The sequence below is a fragment of the Takifugu rubripes genome, chromosome 3 (genome assembly GCF_901000725.2).
Source record: "Takifugu rubripes chromosome 3, fTakRub1.2, whole genome shotgun sequence".
NCBI classification, from domain to species: domain Eukaryota; kingdom Metazoa; phylum Chordata; class Actinopteri; order Tetraodontiformes; family Tetraodontidae; genus Takifugu; species Takifugu rubripes.
The window spans coordinates 1,574,773-1,581,084 of NC_042287.1; positions in this window are offsets into that span (position 1 = coordinate 1,574,773).

Below are 6,312 nucleotides of genomic sequence, written 5' to 3' on the forward strand. Positions count from 1 at the left end.
ACAGAAAACTGTAGGGGAAAAGAAAACGTGTGATTGCTAAAAAAGAGCTAGTAATAAAAAAATGCAGTCAGTCTCATTAAGGAAAGCTCATTGTCAGTGCATCTCTTGTTTTGGACGTTCCGAAGTCAAAGTGAAAGAAAATGGTATTGATTATTGATGTAACTACTGATTATTCAAAGCTGGTTATGGCACTGTTATAGCACTCTTTCTCATGTTTTATAAAGAACATAGGCTCAAGATTAAGAAAATAGTATGGCGTAAAACAAGAAAATGCCTTCAAAATACAAGAAAAAAACCCCTGATAACTTCAGTTTTGTTCATAATGAACAATATATAGCTTGTTGCATCGTCAAACTCATCCACAAATGCTACATCAAAGACACTGCTGATCAAAGGCTTATAAAGCCTTTATGTCTGCATATGTTACAAACAAAAATCAAGTTTATGTATCCAAACTTATCCAGCAGAAAGAGAAAAAAGCAAATCTCAGCAGCAAAAACATGGGAGTGTTCACAAACAAAGTTGATGTCCACCAGTCCAGAAAAGACGGCTGTAATTTACTAGGAAAGCAACGCCGTGTGGTCAAGTTTCTAGGGGAAGGAAGTTTTGGTCAAGTTTTAAAATGTTGCAACCTTGAAACAGGAACCATGGAGGCCGTGAAGGTAATGAAGAGCAGCACTAACGTGATTAAAACAGCAAAGCATGAAATCCAAATCCTGAAGCAGCTGCGGCGCCTGGATCCCAACACCAGTCACGTGGTCAGATTTAACAGCTTTTTCTTCAACATGGAAGACATCTGTCTAAGTTTTGAGTTCCTGGACATGGACCTACACACCTACATTTCTGAGATGAGTCCATGTAAAATGTGTCTCCCTCTACCAGAGGTCAGACACATTACAGAACAACTTGTTATGGCTCTTCACCATTTAAAAACCATCGGGATTATACATATGGACATTAAACCAGAAAATGTCATGATTGTGGACCACCATGCAAAACCACTGCAAGTAAAGTTAGTGGACTTTGGTGGGGCCCAGATGTCCGGCAATATTGACTTTGAGACCTGCATTTTCACCCAGGTGTACAGCTCTGCAGAGGTACTCCTGGAGTCTGAAATGAATGAGGCTTTGGACATGTGGTCTTTGGGGGTTACTGCTTTTGAACTGGCTGTTGGAACAGTACTGTTTCCATACAACAGGTGTTACAGTATAATAAATTCGATAGTCAAAATTTTGGGACAGCCACCAGACCATGTACTGGACAAGGGCCAGCAAACTGAAGAATTCTTCAATAGAAGAACAAATGATCATCCAAGGTGGACAATTAAGACAGCAGAAGAGTACGGGATCAGTGAAAAAGAGGAGGACTTCAGCTGTTTTGATGATGTTGTAGGGATGCTATTAGTTCAGCAAGAACATGCAACTGGTCTGGACCTGTTTATGGATCTCATCAAGAACATGCTACAGGTGGACCCCAACCAGCGAATTACGCCCATGGAGGCTCTGCAGCATCCGTTCTTCACTGTAAAAGAGGAAACAGTGAAAGAATTAGAAGCAACTTCAAAGGAACGCTGTGTGGAGAACATTCAGCTGACAAACTATGCAGTGGACCAGCTGGAAAAACCAGAACATGTCCCACCAGAGACAGTTGTCTCTCAGGAGAACCCTGCAGAGGTCCAGCCAGACAACTCTGGAGAAGACCAGCTGAATGATGGGTTCCAGACAGGGGACAATACCTTGAATTATACCTGCTTTGTGAATACTCTAAGGACGGTTGGACATGCATTGGCCCTTCCTAAAAGGACAGAAAAGTTTGACTGGTTTGGCTGGTTTTAACTATCTGCCCTGAAAATTTCAAGTGAGTTGGCACCACAAACCATAATGGCCGCAAAAATAAAAGCCTTTCTTCCGGTAACCCTAACGCCTGTGTGTAGATCAACTTATTGCCTTTTTCCTCAGCTTCATAATATAAAAATATTCAATACTTTTATTTATTGATATAATATCTGGTTAATTGATGACTACAGTATATCTCTTTTGTTAAAAAAAAAGCTGGTTAGTGCAACAAAGGTTCTGTAAATTAACAGTAAAATATTAAGAGTAAAACAAACACTTTATTACAAAGTTTAATAAAGTGTGAAGAAAGTGTTTTCCAAAGAACGAAATTTGGACATAGCATTTATTTGTTTTTAAAGTTTATAACAACTTCTGGATAACATAATATGATTTTTTTTTTTTTTAAAAGGTCAAGAGAAAAAAAAAGGCACCCCAGATTAACGAAATTACAATCCAAAAAGCAGTCTTGGAAAAATAAAGATAAGTAAATAACAGGACAATGTTTCTTCCTGTTTTTGAAAGAGCTTTTGCAGACATAGGGTTAGGCTTAGGACAGGGAGAGGAAACCTGATAAACATCAACAATGTTCCACCGGTGCGAAGAGTGGGTCAGTTTTAGGTAGAAATTCAAAGTTCGGAAAGTGGATTTAAAGGTTTAGGGGCACAAAAAAAAATCACAATATCTCAGACCCTCTTTTTACAGCAAAGCCCAGCTGTTACGTTCTGGGTTTGAACAGGACTCGAAAGCAGGCAAGAACGCAGTGATGAAAAGTCCAAAACCAGGTTTAATTCAACAAACACCAAAACGGCAGTCCTCCTGGATTGCAGGGAAGCACAAGTTCAAACCTCCGGGGCGCACAGAGAGCTCCAGCGCGGAGCCATCACAGGAGTCGAGTTCTGCATGTTTCACGAGTCCAGCAGGATGGCATGGACACCTCGAACGAGCAGGGAAACGTACCATACACAAGATACCAAATACACCAGAAAATTCCAAAAGCACCAAAACACCAAATTACTCTGACACTGGTAGGCACGAGTTTAGTCCTTAAGTAGGCGGCTGATCGCTGATAGCCTGCAGGTGCGTTAGCCTGTGGCCGGAGCATGGCTCCACCACACCCCCAGCAGGAAAAAACAACCCAGAAGCCTGGACCCCAACACCAGCCCCTGGAAAAAAATCGTTTTGGGGGGCAAAAAAAATAAAAAATTAACACGGTTTACTAAGTAGCCAGGATTCAATAATAATAATAATGAAAAAAAAACTTTTGTAACATTCCCCAGTCAATAGACTACCTATATGAGTTCCCATGTATTTCCCATAGATTTGATAAATCTACATATCAATGGAATGTCCTTTGCTCTTCCGTTGAGTAACGTATTGCGTCACTTCCTGTCCTCTCAACAGAGTTTGTTCGTGCACTGTGCAAGGTGTGTGTTAGATTCACTTTATATAAAATAGAATTGAATAAAATTGAATACACTTGAAAATTCTAGTTGCTCGATAACAGCAAGGAGAAATAATTCATATTAAACAAATACAGGACTCCGCCGATTCGACTGATCACTAGAACTAGCATGGCCTCACCATCTGTTTCACCCTGTTTCTGTTCAGTGTGTGAAATGTTTCGTTACTCTTCTGCCTCCTTTATTGAAGGGAATAGGTGCAGAAAGTGTTGTTTATTAATGGCTCTGGAGGTGAGACAGTGAGCTTGAGACATGGTTCCGCAGCTTGGAGTTGTCTGGAGTTGCCTCAGTTAGCCAGGAGAAGGTAGCTGCTGCAGAGCTGCCTAGCGTAGCTACAGCTAGCTGTCCCCCAGCAGCGGCCGATGGTTCGCAGGAAGCATAGCCCAAACCAAAGGCCCACGGTGCACCGCCAACTGCTTCCCTCGGCTAACCGTTTTTCCCCACTCGGCGACATACCCGCTGAGAAACCAACTCTGGTAATTGGAGACTCTGTTTTGCACTACGTGAAGCCGACTTCAGGGACCATAGTTAAGTGCATTCCAGGGGACAGAGCAGGCGACATAGAAGCAAATTTATGGCTGCTGGTGAGACGTAAACGTAAATTTGGTAAAGTTATTATTCACGTCGGCGCCAACGACACCCGGCTTCGTCAGTCGGAGGTCACCAAAATTAACATAGAGTCGGTGTGCAACTACGCAAAAATGATGTCGGACTCCGTAGCATTCTCTGGTCCCCTCCCCAATCTGGCTAGCGATGAGATGTTTAGCCGCATGTCATCGCTTTGTCGCTGGCTGTCATGGTGGTGCCCCAAAAACCAGGTGGCCTTTATAGACAATTGGAGCACTTTTTGGGGAAAACCTGGTCTAATTAGGAGAGACGGTACTAAAGCACAAGTTGGAGAAACTAATGATCTCAAAATGGCGCTGTCTCAGGCGGCAGCCAGTAGTAGCAGCTCCCTAAACTTAATTGTTCTTTTTTAAACTTTCGTAGTGTTTTCTAGAAAGCTAACCAGGCCATCCCAACAACTGGACCAACACCAGATGTGCTGACTGTGGGAACATACAGGTTCTCCAACGAGCCCCTAAACTCCTTCAGCCCTATATATTTTTCTGAGGCGTCTTCGCTAATTCAGGAATCCAAGACCACCACGTGTCTTTTAGATCCCATCCCAACACACCTGTTGAAGGATGTTTTTGATAGGACCATTGATAGGCAGTTCTATCCTGGACCAGATCAATGGTTCTTTAGTGACAGGTTATGTACCCTGGTCCTACAAGGTGGCAGTGATTAAGCCGTTGCTTAAAAAACCATCACTGGATCCTGATGTATTAGCAAATTATAGGCCAATATCCAACCTTCCTTTTATCTCTAAAGTTCTAGAGAAGGTGGTGGTGACTCAGTTACTGGAGCACCTGCAGAGGAACAGCCTGTTTGAGATGTTTCAGTCAGGCTTTAGAGCTCATCACAGCACAGAAACAGCACGTCTTAAAGTCACTAATGATCTTCTCATAGCTTCAGATCATGGACTGGTCTCTATGCTGGTTCTGCTGGATCTCAGTGCTGCTTTTGATACAGTTGATCACAGCATCCTGTTACATAGACTGGAACATGTGATTGAGATTAAAGGGACAGCACTAGACTGGTTTAGATCATACTTATCTGATAGATACCAGTTTGCTCATGTCCATGGTGTTCCCTCCTCATACAGTAGGGTTAGCCATGGAGTTCCTCAAGGTTCTGTACTTGGACCAGTCCTCTTCACATTGTACATGCTTCCCTTAGGGAACATTATTCGGCAGCATGGGATACATTTTCATTGTTATGCTGATGTAAACTATTATTGGTATGCTGGGAACTATGGCCAGCTATTGTTAAGTTTATTTAATATGCTTTTGTTAGAAATAGGTAATGACATGTATGACTTCTGTTATGAATGATTTTTGGTTCCTGGGGGAGTGTTCCCTCCGGACGTGATTTTGGGGAGGGAACACGGGGGAAATGATTAAGAGAAAACTCGTGTAGTCGCCTTGTAAGTTGCCTCGCTGGATAAGAAATAAAAGAAGTCATTCGCCATTGTAACCTGTCTTTCTTTGTACCCACGAGCCCGACGGAGAAGAACGGACATAAGTTCAGGTTACACTGATGACACTCAGCTTTATTTATCCATGGAACCAGAGGAGACAGAGAAGTTAGTGAAGCTCCAGACCTGTCTTAAAGACATAAAGTCCTGGATGTCTTCAAATTTCCTCCTCCTTAACCCAGGAAAAACTGAGGTCATGGTGTTTGGTCCTGAACCTCTCAGGGATAGATTAGATCGCATGATGAGATGGTATCTCATTAACATCTAGTCTCTCTGTGAGGAATCTAGGAGTAACTTTTGACCAGAATCTCTCCTTCAACTCACACATTAAAACAGTCTCTAGAAGTGCCTTTTTTTCCACTTAGGAAGCTACTGACGCGGCATGATGCTGAAAAGTTAATTCAGCTGGACTATTGTAATTCTTTATTATCAGGGTGTCCAAACTCCTCTTTAAGAAGCCTCCAGCTGATCCAAAATGCTGCAGCCAGAGTTCTGACAGGTATTGACAAAAGAGATCACATAACTCCTGTAACAGCGTCTCTTCATTGGCTGCCTGTTAAATTTAGGATAATTTTTAAAACCCTTCTTTTGACCTACAAGGTCCTCAGAGGCCTAGCTCCATCCTACCTGGAGGAGCTAGTGATACCTTACCAGCCCAATAGACCGTTCCGCTCTCAGAATGCTGGTCTACTTGTGGTTCCCATAGTTTCTAGGAGTAGAATGGGGGGCCGAGCATTTAGCTACGAGTCCCCCCTGCTATGGAACCAGCTCCCTGTCCAGGTACGGGAGGCTGACTCCATCGCTACTTTTAAGATCAGACTTAAAACCTACCTCTTTGAAAAAGCTTATTGTTACTAATTCTGTAGTTCCAGTTACTATCATAGACAGACAAATTACCATACTTAGGGGATCGTCTAATCATTAGGTCACATCTTAG